Genomic DNA, 23,387 nt, shown 5'->3' with positions numbered 1-23,387 from the left:
GCTTAAGGTGAATCAGTCGCAATTCACAAGAGAATAACAGAATTGTTTTAAGGATGTTTTGGTCGCTATTCACAAGAGAATAACTAAATGGTGAAAAGGATGCAATAAGAGTTTTAGTATTTATTTCATTGAAGCTTCATGTATCTTCAGAGTCTGTGATTAAGCAACAAGGTTTCAGTAGTAGAATTCAGTGTTGGTTTTAGGTTTTATGGTCAACTGTGATTTACGGAATGTGTTGCTACTAACCTTTCCTTTCCAGATCTCCTTCCCTGCTGTCCCCTTCCTAATTCCCTTTTCCCCCCCGCTTGATCACTCCAAGATTCTGTGTAGTAATTACATTCGGAATTGGAGGTATCGAGAGGTGGGTCTTTATAACTTCACGACAGATCCTGAGGAAAGCGTCGCCTTGACTGAATAGTGAGCCCACGAATTATTTTTCCTCCTGGTCTGAACGTGAAGTCATAATGACCACCATCAATGATTTAATGTCCGCAATCATGCGTATACAAACAGATTTAAAAGAAACCATGGATGTAACTGCTTTGTTAGCAGCTAAGGTAGAAAATATTCAATTACAGAATACTCCTCTTCCGGAAGAGGTTCAAGAAACTGGTGCTAGCAGGGGTAATACAAACATAGCTGTTACCGTGCCCCCTCAAATTCCTTTGGCAGCTCCTGAACGTTTTTCTGGGGACCCCTCCAAGGTGCAAATCTTTTTGACCCAGATCGAGTTACATTTTGCTTGTAGACCAACTGCGTTCCCAACCCCACAGTCTAAAATTGCGTTCTTAATTTCATACTTGACCGGAGATGCCGCAAACTGGGCAGTTCCTTTGGTCAGACAAGATGACACTTTGCTCTACAACTGGAAACGATTTGTGGAGGAATTTGAAAAAGTTTTTGATCGCAGAACTGTTACTCTGTCAGCTGATCGAGAACTACTTCAATTGAAACAAGGCAATAGGGATCTTGTTTCTTATCTGTCTCATTTCAATAGATTAATCGCTGAAACTTCTTGGCCAGAGGAAAAAAGAGCAGCCCTCTTTTATCAAGGCTTAAAAGATGACCTGAAGGATGTTCTGGCACAAATTGATCCTCAACCTGTAATTTGCTCTGAGTTGATTAATTTAACGCTGCGCTTAGACCATAGACTCTCTGAACGGAGGTCAGATAAAAAAAGAACAGATAAGCCAAACTGGAGATCAGAAGCTAAATCCAGGCCTCAATTTGCGAATTCAGAAACTGGTTCAGAGCCAATGGAAATAGGAACCTTAAGACAACCATTGTCAAAAGAGGAGAAGGACAACCGTCGAAAGAATGGACAATGTCTTTATTGTGGTCGAAAAGGTCACTTCGTGAAGGACTGCTTAACTAAGCCAAAGGGAAAATTTCCTAATTCTAGTAAATCAGCTGCTCTGGAAAAAACAGATCCAAAATCGGAAAACTAACTGACCCAAGATGCTTGAAGGGAGATCTCTTGGGTACTATTGCCTTCCCTTCTGTGAACTCATGTGTTTCTAATTACAAAGCTCATTTCAGGTTAGCTGTACAAATCAGGTTAATTCATGAAACATGCCAAATGGAAGTTTTAGTCGATTCTGGAGCTACAGGAAATTTTGTAGATTTGGAAACAGCCCAACGTTTAGGAATCATCTGTGAACAAAAAGAGACTCCAGAAATAGTGCAAGCTGTGGATGGAAAAATTCTAGCTGGAGGTCCAGTAACCATGCAAACATCTAAAGTTGTTATGTTCTGCGAAGATGCTAAGCAACAGTTACATAAGGAAGAGCTTCAATTTGATGTGATCCAAGCACCCCAGTATGGTTTCATTTTAGGAATGCCTTGGCTTTGCTTACACAATCCAACCATAGATTGGCGAAAGAGAGAACTGGTTTTCCTGTCTGATTTTTGTCATTCGTCTTGTCTCAATACCTCAAAACCAATTTTGAGTCAAGTGGCCACAGCTGAGGAAAAAGAAACATTGTTACCAAAAGTTTACAAGGACTTCGCAGAAGTTTTCAGTGAAGCTAAGGCAGCCATCCTTCCTCCTCACCGAAGCTATGACTGTCAAATCGATCTTGTACCTGGATCTAGTGTACCAAATTGTCGCATTTATGCTTTATCTGAAAAAGAGAATCAACATCTAAGACAATATCTCGATCAATATCTAGAGAATGGATTCATCCGCCCCTCCAAGTCTCCGGCAGCGTCTCCTTTATTTTTCATTCCGAAAGCTAATGGGGAATTGAGGACTTGCATCGATTATAGGGCGTTGAACAAAATCACAGTCAAAAATAAGTACCCATTGCCTCTCATCCCTGTGCTATTGGACCAAGTTAAAAAGGCAAAAATCTACACTAAGTTGGACCTCAGAGGAGCCTACCATTTGGTTCGTATCAGGCAAGGGGATGAATGGAAGACTGCTTTCAAAACCCGATATGGATTGTTTGAGTACTTGGTGATGCCATTCGGACTGTGCAATGCACCAGCTGCTTTTCAGTTTTTCTTGAACGACGCCTTGAAAGAGTTTCTAGATCTCTTTGTTATTGTCTATATAGACGATATTTTGATCTATTCAGATTCGGAAATTGAACATGAAGGTCACGTCAAAAAGGTTTTGAGCACCCTGCAATCTCATAATTTGTACTGCAAATTATCTAAATGTGATTTCCATGTTCATGAAGTTGAATTTCTAGGAGTCCTCCTCACTCCAACTGGCATGAAAATGACAGACAGAAAAATCAAGGCTGTTGCTGATTGGCCCACTCCGACATCTGTTCGAGACATTCAGTGCTTTTTGGGATTTGCAAACTTTTATCGCCGCTTCATTGATCACTTTTCTGCTGTAGTAGCTCCCATCACACGATTGTTAAGAAAGAAGGTGAACTTTGAATGGTCCACAGAAGCTGAACTTGCATTCCAGAAGTTAAAAAGGGCCTTTACTGAAGCTCCGGTTCTCATGCATCCCAATGTAGAGGAACCCTTTATCATTGAAGCTGACGCCTCTGATGTAGCTATAGCAGCCATCCTCTCTCAAAGACATCACACTACCGGACAAATGCATCCGGTTGCCTACATGTCTCGAAAACTAAATCCCGCAGAGCAAAACTATGTAATAGCTGAAAAAGAACTGTTAGCTATTTTGGAAGCTTTTAAAGAATGGAGACATTACATAATGGGAGCGAAATTTACTGTAACCGTGTACACTGATCATAGAAACTTACAGTTTATGAGCTCAGCCAGAATGTTGACCCCGAGACAACTCAGGTGGATGATGTTTTTTGCCGAATATGACTTTATAATCACCTTCCGTCCAGGTCAAGACAACAAGAAAGCGGATGCCCTGTCCAGAAAAGACTCTTCTTTGCATCGCTTTGAAGGAACTCCTCAACCAATAATCGATCCAGGCAAAGTTATTAATGTACTTTCGGCAGACCAATTTTTGGAGAATATTCATGAAAATTTTCCTTCTTCTCTGTGGAAATCATGGCTGAACTCCAATTCTAACCAAACCATCAAAGAAGGGATACCTTTCCATGGAAAACAAGTTTATCTGCCCTCTTTGCAATTACAAGAAACTGTGTTTAACTGGTTACATTCACATCCTATGGCCGGGCACCCAGGCCCTCGAAAGACTGTGGAAAAAATACAAAAGATGTTTTGGTGGCCAACGCTGCAAAAGGATGTGCTGAAAATGGCTAATGATTGTGAGGTCTGTGCCAGATTTAAATCCGATCACACTAAGCCTAAAGGTTTTCTACAGGTTCTACCGACACCAACTGAACCATGGAAACATATTTCTTTGGACTTCATTACTGACCTACCACCAATTCAACATCATACTGTGATTCTAGTGGTTGTGGACAGTTTCACCAAATATGCTCATTTCATCCCTTGTAAACAGCTACCCACTGCGGCACAGTTAGCACAAATATTTCTGCAACATGTGGTGCGCTTACATGGACTGCCTTCAGTATTGCTTTCGGATCGAGGGTCTCAATTCTCTTCCAAGTTCTGGCAGCAATGGTGCAAAGATCTACACATCACCTCCAATATGTCCACTAGTTATCACCCCCAAACTGATGGGCAGACTGAAAGACTGAACCAAACTCTGAAGCAATACTTGAGGTGTTATGTTACGGACTCTAAGAAATCTTGGTTGGATTTGCTTTGGATTGCTGAATTTGCATATAACACTTCCTCACATTCATCAACCGGTTCCTCTCCGTTCCAGGCACTCTATGGCTATGAACCTAACACCATACCATTAACTATGGCTAAAGATGATGGTGGTGTACCAGCAGTTAGAGACTCTGTACAACTCATGCAAACTATTCACCGTCAAATTCAGGATCACTTGTTGCAAAGTAAGAAGAAATACAAAGAACAGTATGACAAAAAACATCGTTCAGGTCCTGTGTATGCCCCTGGGGATAAAGTTTGGTTGTCTACCAAGAACTTGAACTTCAAACACAAAAGTATGTTTCAACCCAAGTACATTGGTCCTTACCCGGTTCTTCGACAGGTGAACCCTGTGACATTCAAGTTGTTGTTGCCTAGGTCTCTAAGAATTCATCCAGTGTTTCATACTTCCCTGCTTAAACCTGCTAATCAGAATCTGGCTCCCCGTCCAGCCCCGATTTTGGTCCATGGTAATTGGGAGTATGAGGTGCGAGACATTTTGGATTCTAGACGTCGGGGTTCCAGGTTGTGGTATCTTGTCTCCTGGAAGGGATACGGTGCTGAGAATGATTCCTGGGAACCGGCTGCAAATGTTCATGCCCCACGCTTGGTACGCCGTTTCCACCTCCTCCACCCTTTGAAGCCGGGCCCTAGACCACTCTTGGGAGGGGGGAGTACTGTCAGGGCTAGGGTGGCTTGTGGTCTAGGGCCCGCCCCACTCTGCATTCGGAGTTGCCCTTGTGGCAAAATGCATCAATCCTCTTTGGGAGGGCGTTGGTGGCTGATGTGCTTCAAACCTGCTTGTGCTGCTAAGTTTCATCCCTGTTTATAGGTTTGTGCAGGTTTCCAGGTCTTTTGGCTGCTGTTTGCTGTGTTTTCCGCCTAATGCGTGAGGTTTCGCATGCTCACGCGTAATGCGTGAGGTTTGGCATGCTCACGCGTAATGCGTGAGGTTTGGTAGCCCGGTCGCATACGTGGGCGCCGTAAGCACGTTAGCTTACGCGACCGCGCCCTATCCTCTGTGCTCACTATTCTGGAATCGTCTGGGGAGTGGCAGTGTTCTCTTCTTGCTCCCTCTCCTTTCTGCAGAGTTCCAGCTGCTTTCAAAGAAGGAATCCATCGGTGGCCTAGAGGATCGTTTTCCAAGGGGCGTGTCTTGATCCTGCTTGCTTTGAGGGCCAGGTTATCGGTTGGAAGAGCCATTTTGGGGACGTCTTGTCCTTCAAGGTAGTAGAGTAGGTCGTACTCTACAGGTAGGACTTAGCAAATCCTAGTTTCTTGGCGCTAAAGTCTTTAAGGAAAACTTTCTTGATTTATGTTTGATAAAACTAATAGTTCATGTTTTTTGAGGAATAATTATGAACGCAGAAGCGTGAAATCATTGTTATATTTTGCACATTGAAACTGCGTTTACATCTGGTTGCTGGCAAGAGATGTTTAACTTAAAGGTGCAAAGTATATAAAGGCGCATGCATTCATTTCTTGAACAGTTTGTTTTTGCGCAACTCTTTCCTTGAAATGTCTTTTGGGGGAAAGGTCAAGAGAAGCTTTGTTCTAATTGAAGACTAAGATAATAGTGTGATTTGTGCTTTGGATTGTTTCACTAAACCTTGGTAAAGAGGTTATTTACTAGGAGTGAGTTTGTTGTTGCTTAAGGTGAATCAGTCGCAATTCACAAGAGAATAACAGAATTGTTTTAAGGATGTTTTGGTCGCTATTCACAAGAGAATAACTAAATGGTGAAAAGGATGCAATAAGAGTTTTAGTATTTATTTCATTGAAGCTTCATGTATCTTCAGAGTCTGTGATTAAGCAACAAGGTTTCAGTAGTAGAATTCAGTGTTGGTTTTAGGTTTTATGGTCAACTGTGATTTACGGAATGTGTTGCTACTAACCTTTCCTTTCCAGATCTCCTTCCCTGCTGTCCCCTTCCTAATTCCCTTTTCCCCCCCGCTTGATCACTCCAAGATTCTGTGTAGTAATTACATTCGGAATTGGAGGTATCGAGAGGTGGGTCTTTATAACTTCACGACAGATCCTGAGGAAAGCGTCGCCTTGACACTATGGCAGCTAGTCTGGTGAGCACAAGGGAATGTGGTACCGTGTCGAAGGCGGCAGAGAGGTCTAATAAAATCAGATCAGGATCCTTAGGAAGAGCTCTCAATTTCTTCCTTTTCCTCCCGAAAGCGAGCAGTTGTCGCCCTAATGCTGTCCAGTTTGGACTATGTTAATGCCTTATATCTGGACATTCATAAGGGACTCATCCACCAACTGCAGCTGGTACAGAACGCAGCAGCCAGGCTGGTGATGGACCTTCTCAAATTCCACTCAATCTCTGCGTCTATCAGTAAACTGCATTGGCTCCCTCTAGGCTGGAGAATTCTGTTTAAAGCCCTTTGTCTCACTCACAATGCATTTTATAATCTAGGCTTGGAAAGCATTAAAAGGCTTTCTCAATTATATGTTCCTACCAAGCAGTTTAGCTGTGTAGGTAAAATCGGCTGGTAGTCCCTAAGTTTAGGAATGTTAGATGGGGCAGGGAGAGCTTTCTACCGTGGCCACTGCTAGGTTCTGGAATTCTCTCCCTCTCTTAATTTCTGGACAAGAGTCTTCCTTTCTTTTTAGTAAAGCCTTGAAGACTTAGCTCTTTATCATCTAATCCTTTTGAGCCTTTCACGTACCTTGACCGCTTGCCCTTTCCGCAGCGCCTTGACGCCTCTGGGAAAAGTTTGCGCTTTATAAGATTAATATTCATTCATTCATTCATTCATTCATTCATTCATTCATCACTGCAGATGCCTGTCTGTGAGGCCAAAGAGTTACAGAATTGAATCCTGGGGCACAGTGAAAAAAAGGGGATTGGGTATATATAGCGTTATGAGGTCCCAGCCTATAACAGAGAGCCCTGTGAATGAAAATATGTAAACCATTATTTTAAAACTGTATTACCAGAAAGAGTGCTGCAGAATGGTTTAGTCAGACCCAATGGAATTATGCGGCAGGGTAGAACCAAATTATGCAGCAGAATTGACGACATAAGTCAAGAAGAAAAGGCAAATTATGTGGACAAATGTGCCATATTTTATGTTCATTTTACTTCATTATTTGTACTTTTTACACATGGTAATACTGTTTGGGCAAATGTTTTACCACATTAGTACCAGTTTAACAACCACATACAGAAATAAGCAACTTAAAAATGACCAGTTAACCTTTGTGAAGGACCTTCCACTGGGTACAAACACATATCACCACGCTTTAGCAACTTTTGATCAGTTTGAGCTAGAACATTTTTTTTCTACAACCTGCAGTGTATGCACTAGATGATGGATTATGTGGCAAATCCAAAATGATGCAAAGAAAGCCACAAAATCGCATAATTCCATTGGCTCCAGGTTTAGAGTTTAAGATGAAACAAGTGCTTTCAAAGCATATATATAGTAATAGGTAATCAGACTGCACTTTCCAGAACTCAACACCCTTGTGTCACTTCTCATCATGAAACTTCCAGCGACTCCATCAATTAAGGCTTATACTGGGTCCCAAGCAGCACTTTCATTTGGTGATTAACCAATTGCATGCATTTACATTTCTTTCAGGTAGAAGGAACCTTGGTGAGAAGGCGTATTTCTTCTATGGCTGAGATACCCGCCACCCCCTCTCAACACAAATCCCCAAGGATGGGAAACCGGAAACAATTCTGAAGTTTTTTGGAAGACGGGAGGGAGTGACCCTCCCGGCCGTATTTATTAAAATATGAAACAAAATTAAAAACAAAATTAACAGTTTCATATTATGTACAATTTCATAACCACATTGCGATGTTTGGCTAACCTTAACATATTCTCTAATACAAAGGTCCTCCTAGCCGAACTAACATCCTACAAAACATTTACTTGAAATTTTGAAATTGTACATCCTAACGTTTAAGGGCCAACGGCAAGGTCGTAACCGGTGTCAAGATCCCTAACCCAGAAATATCCCCCTCACTTGTGAGGGGCGGCACAGAGGCGTACCTCAAGTGCAACTTACCAATTTCCCTTGACTTGACGGGGGCCCCAATAAAACTTGACGCCACTTAAAGGTCGTACGAGGACTCGTGTGAGGTATCTAGAAGGTAGCGTAGACCCCCCCCAAACCCAACACAACTTACCACATCTGCCGTCGCAGACGTCCTGGCCCCGGGAAATTCCCCAGGAGGGGGCTGTAACCCCTCCTACCCAGGAAGGGGTCTTGACCGCCTTTCCTTTCCTTTCGGCGACCCATCCTTAGAAGGGACCGCCTCCCCGTTGAGGGGCCAATGGCCACCTCCCCCGCGCGCTCCCATCCGTAATGGGTGACGCCCACTCATAGGGATCTTCCAATTAGTGCTCACCGATCATGACCTTACCGCCCGACCAAAATAAATACGACAATGCTAACTAAATTACAAATAACTAATTCTAAAAGACAGTAGCAACAACAACTTTATTAAATGCATGCTTACTCATGGACACTAAAGCAGAATTACTTTATTTGCGAAACATAACACCAATCGACCATTCTTTATTGCATACTCAAAGTCATCACGATAATACGACAACCTGCAAACGAAAAAATCAGAATTAAACATCAAACTTTATTCAAAAACCAATCGCTGTCTTCAGGGGCTGGTGGGTGGGTCAAAATTGGCTCTTCGTTCCGTCTCGAGCTCACGTGCAGCTTCAGAGCACAGGAACAAGAGGATGCCTTCTGGTCTTACTTCTCCTTTTATCCGTCTTTAGGGCGGGCGTAAACCCGCCCCTGCCTGCCCAAGGGCGTGGCCAGCCGCGTCCGTGTCTAGGCCAACCCACTCTAGGGCGGGAAAAGGCGCGCCCCGGCTACGCCGCTTCGGGCATACCAGCCGAGACTCGCCTCCCGCCCAAGATGGCTTCCCGGGGGGATCGTGGTACTCTGCCATACGTTCGGGGGGACCGAATGGTCGCCCCTTTCCATATGGCTGAGATACCCGCCACCCCCTCTCAACACAAATCCCCAAGGATGGGAAACCGGAAACAATTCTGAAGTTTTTTGGAAGACGGGAGGGAGTGACCCTCCCGGCCGTATTTATTAAAATATGAAACAAAATTAAAAACAAAATTAACAGTTTCATATTATGTACAATTTCATAACCACATTGCGATGTTTGGCTAACCTTAACATATTCTCTAATACAAAGGTCCTCCTAGCCGAACTAACATCCTACAAAACATTTACTTGAAATTTTGAAATTGTACATCCTAACGTTTAAGGGCCAACGGCAAGGTCGTAACCGGTGTCAAGATCCCTAACCCAGAAATATCCCCCTCACTTGTGAGGGGCGGCACAGAGGCGTACCTCAAGTGCAACTTACCAATTTCCCTTGACTTGACGGGGGCCCCAATAAAACTCGACGCCACTTAAAGGTCGTACGAGGACTCACCGATCATGACCTTACCGCCACAGGACCGGATAGTTGACCGGCTATCCGGACCCCCCACAACACTTCTACCTAAAGGTCATGTTTTAACGTCTTTAGCCAAGCTATGAAGTCTCCTATGAGTAACTCATTCCCCACCCGAGACAAATGCACACCATCCCTCAAATACATACTTTCCCCATTAATACAACCATGCGAAATAGAATGCAGTGTACTGGAACGGAACAACCTACTCACTTTGTTATTAATTTTCCTTACAGAATGATTCAAAGCTGAAACAGAAAAAGCCCCCCGCCACACTTTTCGTGGGATCATATGGGACCACGCAATCGTGCACCCTGGAACTCTCCTTGCTAACCAACTTACAGTGGAAAGCATTGCCTCAAGGAGAAGTCGTCTACCAGTGGTGACCAAATCATTGCCCCCAAGATGTACTATGACTACAGACGGCGGTGACCTCGTCCGCCCTAGCAAACCCTCGAAAAACGATTGAAACTGGTCAATACAGAGACCGCCCCTTCCGTAGAAGGACACACTGTACCCGTATTCCCCAGCCACGTGAATCATGTCACCTGTCTTGAATACGTCCGCGGCACGCCTCACGTATGAGTGGCCCACGACCCACACCTCCCTTTTCACAGCCGGTGATGTCTGACCGCTGGCCCGGTGTTGGGTCGACTGCATAGTCCGCCCCGCCTCGTAGGCTTGCGTAACTGAAAACCAAACAAACAAGAAGCGTGAGTACATCATTACAGCTTCACAACATGTTCAAACGCACATACCTCTTATAACAATTGGAGGACCAACGCCCCACCCGTTTAACTTGTTCCACATTCAGACCCCTGGCTGTAGCCTCTGTAGCAGCCCCTATCCGAAAGGAATGGGTCCCAAACTCGCCCGGGTTCAAGCCCGCAGCTGTAATCGACATCGCAAGCACCCACTGAAACTGAAACCTTGTCAGTGGGGTGGCGTCAGCGTGTCTCAACAAGGTCCCCCCCCATGATGCCACCCTTCGTGTTAAATAATCCTCTAAACACTTCACCGGGAACATGGAGGACCCGGGAATCCTGCGTATGATTATGCAGTCACCCATCCCACTCTGATCGGTCTTGGACCTCACAAACGAGACAGTCATTGTCTCCCCTCTGATCTGTACGTGCTCTGCGCACAGCCCTCCCGTCACATCCTGCTTGTTCCTTGCCACTAATTCGCTTACCCGCATAGCCCCATGAAATGCCAGCGTAAAAGCGGCTCGGAATAACACTGTCTCAAACTGAGATGAACAAGTTGCAGGGAGTCTGGATAATAACTGGGCCAACCTATCCAAACCTATCGGGCGCCTCTCATCTACTCTGCGACCCTCAAGGCGTTGCCACCCACGTAGCGCTTTTTGTACAACGAAAGACGCTGTCGGGTCCTGGATCCCATGAGCCCTAGCAACAAAGGAAATGGCAGCCCGATGCCTCTGGGCCGTGGCCACCGATTTCCCTGCCAGATGTAAAGACATCAGAAAGTTCACTACCCATTCCTCCTGACCCCAAAGCTCCTCTCTAGCAGTCCCCAAGAAGGCAAAATAGGACCGGAACGCCCCTTCATATGCCTTCCTTGTCCTGGGTGCTAAACTCTCTCCCACGAGGTTACGAAGTTCGGGGCACCGAGAGACCAGAGAGCTTCGGGAAAGGGTGCCGGCTCCGGGTCCGCTGTGGGAAGAAAACCCCAGAAGGCCTGCATACGAAAACGAGAAAGGGCATCAGCCGCCTGGTTCATTACCCCAGGGACATGTCTTGCCTTGAATAGCACATTCAATTGCATACACAGTAATACGATTTCCTTGAGCAGCCTCAAAATCCATTTGCATCGTGCTGCCTGGCTATTGATACACTCAACCACGGTCATATTGTCAGACCAGAATACCACAGAGTGATCTCTGAACCCTTCGGGCCATGTTCTCAGGGCCACAAAAATGGGGAAAAGTTCCAGGAAAGCAATGTTACTTGTCAGTCCACTGTCATGCCACCATGTCACAAGAGTCACGCTGCACGATTTGAACATTGAGTCACTATATTGCATTTGACTTGAGCTGTTCTCTTTGTTTTTATATTTTGTTCCCCTACCTCTAGGTCGCCTAAATAGAGCAGGACCCCTTGGCCCTCTTGTCCTCCGACCCAGCGAGGTTGTATTTGCTTTCTTTATATAGATTGAGCATTGAGTTCACTTTTTTTGTGTAGTACTTTATTTTAGGTCCTGACGAATCGCCTTTCGGCGAGAAACATGTTGACCACACTAGGGGGTAGAGTTATTGTTCTGTACACCTTTACGGTCTCTAAACTCCCCTCCCACCCCTTTTAACTAAGGAATCAGCCACGTTATTAAAGTTGCAAGTGGACTGATTACCTTTTTTATCGCCTTCACTCACCACTGCACTGACTACACCTTCTTTTCATCCTCACCCACATCCACCATCGGCAAGGAACTAAAAGAACCCCGTCAAAAGAGTACCTTTGGGGACTCCGTCAGATATTGCAGCGCCGGTCTGACGAGGGGCAGTGAGCCGATGATGACACCGGACACCCTCTAGTAAGGGTGTGTTTCACGCTTATTACTTTGGGTGTGTGAGGCTCTCTAAGTTCCGACTAGGGAACCCTTTCTTCGCAGCCACGGTATTCATAATACCAACTCCTTGCTCCACACGGTTTAACGCCCCCTGGGGAACTTTGTACTCTGCTGTTAGCGATGCCACCATGCCGGCCACTTTTGTGCAGACCATCGAGTGCCAAAAATGGCACCAAAACCTATGCTCCCTGCCGAATCTGTCCACAGCCCCAGCTCCTCAGAGGACACGGCCGGTTTGCTCCAGACGACTCGACCATTGAAATCCGCCAGAAATGCCAACCAAATGCGCATGTCCTGGCGGACCTCTGCCGAGAGCCTTGTGCGATGATGGCCCTCCTTCAGGCCGACCATGGCTTGAGCGATCGAGCGGGAAAAGGGGCGGGCCATTGGTATAACTCTCAGGGCAAAATTCAACTGTCCCACTAACTGCTGTAATTGATGCAGCTTAACCTTAGATTCACTTATACACATTTGCAGGGATGACCTGAACCTTAACACTTTGTCACCTGGTAAACGGAAACAACCTTCTCCGGAGTCCAACTCGATCCCCAGAAACTCGAGGCAAGTCGAAGGACCAACAGTCTTACCTGGTGCCAATGGCACGCCAAACTGATTCATTAAGACACAAAACGCAGCCAAAGCCTGCCCACATTCCGGATCCCCGGCTGCCCCCAGGAACAAAAAATCATCGAGATAATGCATTACACGTTGGAAACCCGTCTTCTTTGTGAAGACCCATTGTAGGAAACTACTGAATTTCTCGAAATAGGCACAAGATATAGAGCACCCCATCGGCATACACCTATCCATGTAATAATGACCCTGAAACATGAAACCTAGGAGACGCTGATCGTCTGGGTGTACCGGGAGCAACCGGAACGCTGACTCGATATCAGATTTTGCCATCAGCGCACCGGGCCCCAGGCGATTCAAAATGGCTACGGCCTCATCGAAGGATGCGTACCGCACCGAACACACTTCCGGGTCTATCGCTTCGTTTACGGAAGCACCACGTGGGGCTGATAAATTATGTATCAGCCGAAACTCCCCCGGGTCCTTCTTGGGGACCACCCCTAAAGGAGAACAAACAAAGTTAGCAACCGGGGGTACACTAAACGGACCGGCGACTCGACCTCGAGTAACCTCCTTCCGGATCTTTTCTTGTACCACGGTCGTATGTTGCAAGACCGATATCTGATTTTTACATTTCTCTACTCCTTGAAAGTCCCCCACTGGGATGCGGAAACCATATGAAAACCCGTTCCGTAACACCCCAGCGGAACCACGATCCGGGTATTCGCTGAGCCAGGGAATCATTGCCAAGGTATCAATCGGGGTAGGTAAAGGCGCCCCTCGGACTATGTTAGACCTGTTTGGCGCTTCCTCTACCCCCGTTATCACCCGTTTTGGCTCTGCACGTGGACTCAGGATGGGATGATTGCCCACACCCACTACATTCGTGTCTAAATTTGCACGACCCCTGGGGCCTAGTACATTTACCCCTGTTAAAGTTCCAACAGACCCCCCTTTTACCTGTATTGCCGGTAGGCCTCGAGTGACTGTCGGTACCCGTACCTGATCGAAAGGGCGTCCCCGCATATTGGCGGGAGGATTCGCCAACGCTACTCCCTACCAATGGCAATTTCAACATACCAGTATCCTCCATTTTGGACCAGGACACAGAATCATAACAATCCCAAGTTAAATTTTTATCATGTTCTTTTGCCTTTCTGAACAGATTATCATAGCAGAACCAATGATTACCCTCGTGTGATACAGAGTACCCCATGATCCGTGACTGATAAATCGGCAATTCGGGTAGCAATTCGGGCCTTCGTTCCCCCAAGATAGATGTAAAAATCCCCCACGCTTTGCCCCAATTGCCAATGTTTTCATTTACCTTAAAGGCGGCCATCTTTGCGCGCCAAACACTCGGATGCATGAGGTCTTTCTGGCCCTTAACATGCTCCATCTCATAATGATCAGTAAGCAACGAGAAGATGTTTACATACTCCCCTGCCCATATCTTTTCTTTAATAGCTACAGGGACATGCTGACCCAACTTTTCCCTTCGAGAGGGTGCTGACTCATCCCTCGCAATCGGCAATGGCCGCTTACCTGAACCGGACGCTGTCTCTGCGACTGAACCAGTCCCCTGTGACTTCTCTACTGCCGCAGCCGGCGTGGATACCTTCGCTGCTTCCCGAGTTTCACGCAGTTGCTTCATCAAGACCTGCGCGTCGACAGCCGTGGCGCCCTCGCTACCTTTACCCAACCACGCTGCTAATTGTGCTGCCAGTTCGGGCGGCATATCTTCCCCGGACACGGGAGTGACCACTACGGGAATCGGGTTCCCTTCTTCCGGCACGGGAGTGGGTGCTTCGAGCGGGGTACTGGGACCCGGGATGTCTCCCCCAGCTGCTCCCCTCCTGGGCCTCTTGCCTTTTCCTCCCGGGGCTGCTCCCGCCAAAGGACGTTTCGGCCCCCCTTCCTCGTCTTTATCCATTCGCCTCTTTAGGTCGGTCACCTCTTTCATGAGAACACGTAGCATCTGGTCGGTAGTCATTCGCTTTCCCGCCTTCTTCGGCATTCTCCGACAGAGTATCTGAAAAACAAACAAGAACGATTACAATGCTCAAAATTGGCTCTTCGTTCCGTCTCGAGCTCACGTGCAGCGAGGAGGTGCAGCTTCAGAGCACAGGAACAAGAGGATGCCTTCTGGTCTTACTTCTCCTTTTATCCGTCTTCAGGGCGGGCGTAAACCCGCCCCTGCCTGCCCAAGGGCGTGGCCAGCCGCGTCCGTGTCTAGGCCAACCCACTCTAGGGCGGGAAAAGGCGCGCCCCGGCTACGCCGCTTCGGGCATACCAGCCGAGACTCGCCTCCCGCCCAAGATGGCTTCCCGGGGGGATCGTGGTACTCTGCCATACGTTCGGGGGGACCGAATGGTCGCCCCTTTCCATTTACCTCTCTGTCCCACAGCACTTGATATCTCCAACCCCTCCTTTTTACCTTTCACCCAGAGGCACTGCAATGTCCACATCAACCATTTAGGGATGGCAGATTATTATTTGTTTAACAAAAAATACGGGAACTGGTTTTGTGAAATAAAAAAATGTAGTCACATCGGTCCCCACAAATCCTGTCTACCTCAACATGTAGATGTCCTTTCAGGTAAGTTTAAGGGTGGTCTACAGGGTGCATTCAGAAGCAGAGCCCTGATCATCTAGACCCCCAGGGCTGCAGAGTAATGGCCCAGGAGAAAGAGGAAAAGAGCGGGTTCCATGGATAACATCAAAGACATGGCCCATAGGAGGGGTGCTATCTAGGGCCTACTTTTTCCATCTACAAATGAACAGACATAACGGCAAAATAGGGGGCTGTTTTTTTATGAAAGAGCCAGCACTGCCATTAATGTAGCAGGTGTAGTGGCACTGGTACCAAGAGTGTGAGGGGGCCACTGCACCCCAATTATGACTGACTTACTAGCAAAAAGTGGAGCAGAGGCCCATTTTCCTTTCTGGGCCTAGGTCACCCATGTTGCACGGGGAACAGGGCCCTAGCAACAGGGAAAGGGGGAGTGGTGAGATATGGGGTGTTGTTCCCTTTTTTGTATTAAACAAAGGGACAGACAGTCTACTCTGAGCCTCAGCCTTAGGAGTAATCGCTTTATGTAGTGGGCGGAGGACGAAGCCTGGTTCGTAGGATGTATGTTTCATTGGTGCTGGAGGCCCAGTGGTGTGAGGGGTAAACTAAACCCCAGTTATGGCTGTTTTACTATCCTACCTTGCTTGCATTAGGCCCCAGTGCACCCTTGCTGGGCCAGTATTTCTGGCCTCATACCAATGGCCCAAGGGGGGTGAATATTGAAGCAGAGGAAACAGTTTAGATTGGGCCTCAAACAGGTGACAAGGGGTATGGCATAAGATCTGGGACCATGGTTTTTACAAAGAGAATGGGAGTCTGCCTATTATGCAAGGCATTAACTATCATTAGCGAAGCAGGTAAAGTAGCATGGATCTTGGGGTTGAGAGGCCCACTTAATCAGAATCATGGGCCTCTCAATGAGACATGGGACCTTGTTAGCATTACAGCCGAGGAAACCATTACTGCAAAGAAGGGGCAACACATGGGGGCTCACTTTTTTCTGAAAGTGTTGGAGAGTCTGTTTCATGGCAAGTGATGGTCAGGCATGGTGCGAAAGGCAGAGGCAGAGAGCAGCCTGCTATTCAGTGCTGCAACTATCATTAGTGCAGCAGGTACAGTTACATTGGGGCCGGGAGTGTGAGCGGCTCATAAGCCCCTAAATCTATGTTGAGTGGAGTTGTTTGGCCAATGTTTGTTTTTGTGTGATGTATTTGCTCTTTCATACTGCTCCCATTTAGTGCAGAATTTGAGCAACAGAAAAGTACCCTTAAAATGATCTATTACTCCCAACCAACTGCACTCAGCCTTACCACTCCTGCTCCCCCAAATCTTGACCTAACTTTTTGTGGGGTTCATAACGTTTTCCGTAGGGGGGCTCAGAGCAAAACCGTTTGAAGAAATCTGGTGTAATGTGTGCGTGGGTAGTGTGTGTGTGTGTGTGTGTGATGTAAATGGGAGGCACACTTGAGGTACTTGCATCACTGTCTCTGATGTAGAGTTACACTACGACCAATCCTTCCTTCTTTCATCCTCCTTCCTTTCCTCCCTTTTTGTCTTTTTGTCTGTCTGTCTGTCTCACTCTTTGTCTCTCTTCTACTATTTTTCTCACTCTGCATCTCACTCTTCCCCTCCCTGATTAGTTTAAAGACTCCCTCCTTTCTCAGCTTACTGCCTTACTAATTCTCATTATTTTAAAATATTTTCTTACTTCTGAGATATTCTTCACTCTAATGCAAGGCAATAGGCAAATATGACTTAGGTCTCCTGTGCATCTTAGGAATATACATTTTCAATTTTCCGAAGCCAATACCTACATTCCGAGGCACTTTTCCTCCTGGCAATAAATGTCTTTTAATGCCAATGATCCCACTCCCTGTGTAAACAACAGCTTGCTCCTGTCTCCCTGCTACTGTGATAATCTGCATTCAGTATTTGGAAGGCAATTTCTGGTGCTGAGCTCTGCAGCGGGGCGTCATTAGCAATATCTCAAGACACCCTCAAGAGAAAATTGGATGCAGATCAACAGGAAGATATGGCTCTCTCCTGAAAATGCAATTTCTAAAACATTATAAAGAACAAACACAGGAAAGAAAGGACAGCAGGCACACGAGCAGGCTAGGAAGGAGAGTGAAAACTAGTACAACAGATACGGGCAAAGGGAGTGACAGCTCCCCTTCAGGGATGAGATAAAGACAATAGGATGAATGGATGAACAGCAAGTTTAATTAGAATGTGCTCAACCTAAGCCATATATAAAATATAAACATAAAACAACATACCAAATCATCATGCAATATAACGTACAAAGGTTAAAAAAGCTTCAATTAATCACTATAGAATGGTGTTGAACACCCTAAAACGGCTACATTTGAGATCAAAATTTACATTTCAGTTTTCACACACACACTTTAATAATAACCTAGGGCCATATTATCAAGAACGGTGATAACATTACCGCCGCTTTAGCGGCAGGAAACTGCAGCTAAAGTGGCGATAAGGGGCTTGATAATATGCCCTTGCAAGCGATGAATCAGATGAAGATGATGTTGAAAACCCTCCTCGAATACCACCCCCTGGAATGATGCCACAAGAGCTGACGAGGGATGTGCCCACAGGGATGATGCAACTAATAACTACTTTTAATGTACAAATAATATACATAATGTCAAAGAATGAGCACACAAAATGTATAGATTATTAGAACATTGGAATGTTGGGAGCTCCATTGAAAACAAATGAGTGCTCCGGGCTCATAATGGCTGGTATAAGCCTGGAGCTCCAACATTCCAATGTTTCTTTGTTCACAGCTCTGGCTGTGAACAAAGGCTTCAGGGAGCCTGAGGGGATTCCAATCCCCTCACGCTCCCAAAAGGCTTTGTTTTTTTGTTAGAACATTCTGCCCTCTGGTGACAGAATGTTCTAATAGCCTTATAGCCCTTCGTAGATGGGCTATACCGCTATTAAAGTCCCTCTCCCTTGTTAAAGGCCCTCGCCTTCGGCTCGGGGCCTTTAACGCTGGAGAGGGCCTTTAATAGCCGGTATAGCCCTCTACGGCGGGCTATAAGGCTATAGTAAACACATTTAATTTTTTCTACTTATTCACAGATTCAAATGAAGATGAAGAACAGTGTAATTGTCAACATCTTATCCGGATTTGGAAATTACTTTTATCTTAAAAATAATTAAATATTTTTTGTTAATCTTAAAGAAATAAGGCAAAGTATCTGTATTTCTGGTTGCACCTTTATCTTCTAGTAATAAGGGCCTGATTTAGATCTTGGCGACGGGGTTACTCCGTCGCAATGGAGACTGATATCTCGTCCACAAAAATATCAATCCCATAGGATATAATGTTATGTTAACCCCTTTGCTGCGGCGGCAATTCTGCTGCAACGCTAGGGGGGAGAGGGGGGCGAGCGGCGCTCAAATGCTCGTGACGGAACCGCTCCGTCACGAGCCTCGGTTGAGCTGTACTCATGAAGGAGCGGTTTCGTCATGGCCCCACCCGCTCAATGGAACGTCCAGCGCAGGCGCGGAATTCGCGCCGCGCAAGCGCGCCGAGCGGGCCATGAAGGAACCGCTCCGTCATGAGCACAGCTCAACCGATGCTCGTGATGGAGCGGTTCCGTCACAAGCATGGAAGGAGTTAAACAGTGATTTATAGAGCGCTCAGCTACTCAACAGAGTGTCCCGCGCTATGACAGAAAAGCTAAGTGCAGGAACAGTATACCCAAAACTGAGACTGAATGGGGGCAGATTAACTTAGCTGTTGAAACATCCAAGTTTTTAATTGTTTTCTAAACTCCAAGAGGGAGGTAGATTGTCTCAAACAAAGAGGCAAAGTATTCCAAGCACAAGCTACTTGTACCTGGAAGGACCGTCCTCCACAGCGTGATCTAGAGAACCTTGGAGTCAAGATCAGATGTTGGTGTGCTGACCTCAGAGATCTCCGCGGGATGTAGTAAAGAACTCTTTTACGCAAATACTGAGCCCCTAGCCCATGCAGAGCTTTAAAAGCAAGGGTTAGTGCTTTGAAGAGAATCCTGCACCAATCCGGGAGCCAGTGTAGATTCCTCAAATGAGGAGAAATACGTTCTCTGGCTCCTAGCTTCAGGATCGCTCTGGCCGCTGAATTCTGCACAACCAGCAGTCTGTTTAGCAGACCCACAGGTATGTCAAGATACAAAACATTCACATAATCCAAACGAGAGTTGGTTAGGGCCTGCACCACCATCTTTCTATACATTGTTGGCAGTAGAAAGAGAAATTTCCGAATCATCTTTAATAAGCCAAAACAAATACCCGTAACCGTCTGGACTTGTGTTTCCATGGATAGCCTGTCATCCATTTTCACCCCCAGATTTTTGACCACATTAACAGCCATCAAAGGTGGCTACATTTCGTCAGGCCACCAATGTATGGGATTCATATTTCGACAAACTGGATATCCGTCACCATTGTGATGGAATAACCTATCGACCACCATCTAAATCAGTCCCAAAGGCTTTTGGTGACATTATGTGGTCATTCCTTGTCCTTCTCCACTCTTCTAGTGTGTCTTGATGTTGAAGGCTCACCAACAGAAAAACGGCTCACACATGAGCCCTCCTCAGTTTCTCCTACCAACATTCTGCCCTAATTCTTGCATCAGTTTTTTTCATTTCCAATAAAGGTGTTTGCTATACTAGCTAGTTTCCTAGCTACATCATGACTATGGTGAACTAGCTCTACCTACCTGCATGTTAGCAGTTATCCAACTCATAGTTGAAGTGGCCCTTTAACCGAAAGCCCAAATGTTTGGAGGTGATTGTTTATGTGTCTGTGTTCATGCCTGTGTTCTGCAGTCTTGAGTCACTTGAGTGGACATATCCGTTATATCTATTGTTAATTCTTCAAAGTCAGGTCAAATAGCTTCATTGTGTAAACAAATAGGAGGACCCCACTCTTAATTCATAAGGGACGGTGGGGAAGGTAATTGTCAGAAAAGAACAAACGTCCAGAGTCGGTGGACAGTGAGGCTGGTGTCTTATTCTGGTGTTGGACAAATGGGCATCACCATTAAGGATTATGATAATAGTTAATGCACGAGGGGCGTAATTACCATGGAAAAGGCAGAAAATGTACACACTTGATAATAGGGCAAAAGGTACACACTTGTATATTTGTTTAAACCTTTTTAGGGGGATTCCGTATATTTTAGTTAGTAGAGTAGATACGGGAAAGTAACAGATTCTTAAAAAGTTGATTCAGTTGTCTTGGACCAACTGCTATGCATAGGATTACAACACTAAGACAAGTATTAAACAGGTTTTTTCATTGAAAGCATATCACCACATGTGTTTGGTAACAGTATATAAATTTTATTACACTTTACAAAATATTAAAATACACTTTAAAACATTTAGCAATAAACATGATCATCACAATTTCTTGAATAAAAAGGTCACAGAATCAAAAAGGTTGACGCGGCGTTTCGGCTTTTTCTAGTACACCTTCATCAGGACTTATTCTTGTAGATCCAAATGGATTTATTATCCACGTGGATGGAACTGGTTGGTTCCACGGGAAGTCCTTTTTTGAAAATTTGGACCACTGGTGGGTTTGACTTTGCTATTGGTTATTTGCAAAGGTGCTCTGTCTCATAGTTGTGGGTTAATTCAATTTCCACTGTTTAGAGATCTTCTTATTCTAGAATGCAGTAGGAGACTTGATATCCTCCTTCTATGCCTTGATAAGGCTCTGTTCTTGCCGTGTATTTAGCTGCCAGGAGGAGCCACTGTTTAATAAAATTGATCGTCTGGCACTGTTCTCCCATGGGAGCCGGAGTACTGGTAGCAACAGGACCTCAAAACCTCTTTCAATTAGTTGAGGATGTTTACCACACACGATAAATGTTTCGTGATTCTCTTCTTCAGTTTGATGATATCAATATGGTTATAGTCGGCCTCCCTGCTCCTTCCTTCCTGGCAGCCCGTCTTTGTTCTCACCGCAGGTCTTCTCAATTCAGAGCTACTTTCTTTGATTGTTCTATTGAATGGAAGTACATTGGAGTAGGCGCCGTTTTCCAGACTACACCCAATCTGAACCTTACAATAGGCTTTAAAGCCCTTTGTTCTCCTTCTAAAACAGGAAGTAATGATGTTGGAAGGTTTAGAGAAACTGCACATGTAGCGAATGTTGCAGCTCAGTGTCCTAATGAGAGAGTGGTGTCAAATTACTGTATCTGCAGTTTCTGGTGCTGTGTGATAGGTGGAATAGTTTGGCCAGTTATAGTTAAAAACTATTCAACATTTTGTTCTAATAGATCTGTTTGTATTGATTGTAGTTTTGTTATAAAGTATGTCAATTTAAATCCTTGTAATTCTTGATAACAACATTTAAAATATATTTGTAATTTTCTATATATTTTAGATAGGCTACAAGCTCATAAGGCAAAAAGAGCAACGTTTATGTAAGCCTTAATGTTCAGCACACGGCCCACATAACTCATAATGCATTGCGTTGGTCAATTTGAAAACCTGACCTGGATTACTTAAAAATTATGAATGTTGACTTTCATTTAACGTCAATTTACACTACTTGCTAAATAAACATCATATTACTACCCCATTGCTAGGTACATTTGATTTCTTAAAGTTATTACACTTGCACATCTGGCCTAGTGAGAAAGAGATGGAGATCGGGACCTAACCGGGCCATGGGTCGGACCTGGCCTGGGAGACAGCGCGGAGAGGGGAGGAGTCTGGCTGCCCATTCAGACTGCGGCTTGTAGGAGACAGGTTTGACTCCCTGCCCCATATGCTGGGTTCCCTGGGCCGTGAGCAAGAACGCTGGACTGAACTAGACAGGCCCTGGCGGTGAGAGAGCTTACTGAAGAAAAGACTATAGTGCTGCAGTGCCGAGACGGCTGGGGAGGCCGTGCCCCGGGCACCGCTTTTTGATGAGGAGTTAAGGTTCCCCCGAGTCAGTGCCTCCACTGAGGCGAGAAGACCGATCCAGGGCACTGGGGAGGCTGAGCCCCTGGCGCTGCTGCTGAGTGAGAAGCCAAGGTCCCCCAGAGTGCCCCCTCTGAGGTGAGGGGATGAGTCAGGGCCGCGCTGCTGCCAGCGGGAGCTTTCGGGCCTGAGATGCTGACAAAGAAGACCGGCAATTGCTGAGTGCTGTGGAGGGGCTGGGCCCTTGGAGGCCAGCAGCAGACCTACCGGGAGGCTGCGGAGTTGAGGGTTTCCTGGCTGCTCACACGGAGTGCCCAGCCCCTCTCTGCACGAACCCCAAATTACCCACAGAGAGTGTAGGTGGCACCTGCCTTCACTCCTGTCTCTGTGGCACGCTTATGGAAAGGGGGATTTGGGGGGGCAGCCAAACCTAGTGAGGTCTGGCCCCCGGGCAGTTTGGGAGGGGTTTGGGCTGGCCTAATCGGCCATTTTGTGCTTTTTTAAAAAAAAATTTAGGGTGTAGCCCAATTATAGCCAATTATAGCCCAATCATAGCCCAGGTAGCCCAAGTTGCCCAATGCTTATATAATCCTATGAGAGTATTGCCAGCCACCATTTTAGGTTTTGGTGACCTGGTGGCTGGCAGCAGGGTTGCTGGTAATAGTTTTCTTGGCTGTTTAATTAGCTGTTTCTTAGCTGTTTAATAAGCTGTGTTTAGTGAGTTATACATAGTTACGCAGGACTATAAGGTCATGGAGGTGGTGCGCCTGCTGTGCGAGGCAGGGCGCCTTGATTTATTGATCCCTTCAGCTGCGGCGCATTTGTGCCCTCCTCTGCGTGCTTCTGTGGTAGGGGCAGCCGCCATCGTGGCCTGCATGTCCTCTAAGTGGGCGAGAGGAAAAGCGGTGAGTCTTGGGGGCCCTGCTTATGCCCAAAGAGCTGTCAAGGAAAACAATGGTCCAAACCAAAATTTATCATATGTTCAATGAATAATACACTCACAGTTATTCTTTGTTTCTATTTAAATGAGTATCTGAATTAATCTACTCAAAAGAGTCAAGCAATAAGGATTGTT

Source organism: Lissotriton vulgaris, chromosome 1_1 (assembly GCF_964263255.1).
Source record: "Lissotriton vulgaris chromosome 1_1, aLisVul1.2, whole genome shotgun sequence".
Classification (NCBI taxonomy): domain Eukaryota; kingdom Metazoa; phylum Chordata; class Amphibia; order Caudata; family Salamandridae; genus Lissotriton; species Lissotriton vulgaris.
This window is presented reverse-complemented; position numbering follows the sequence as displayed.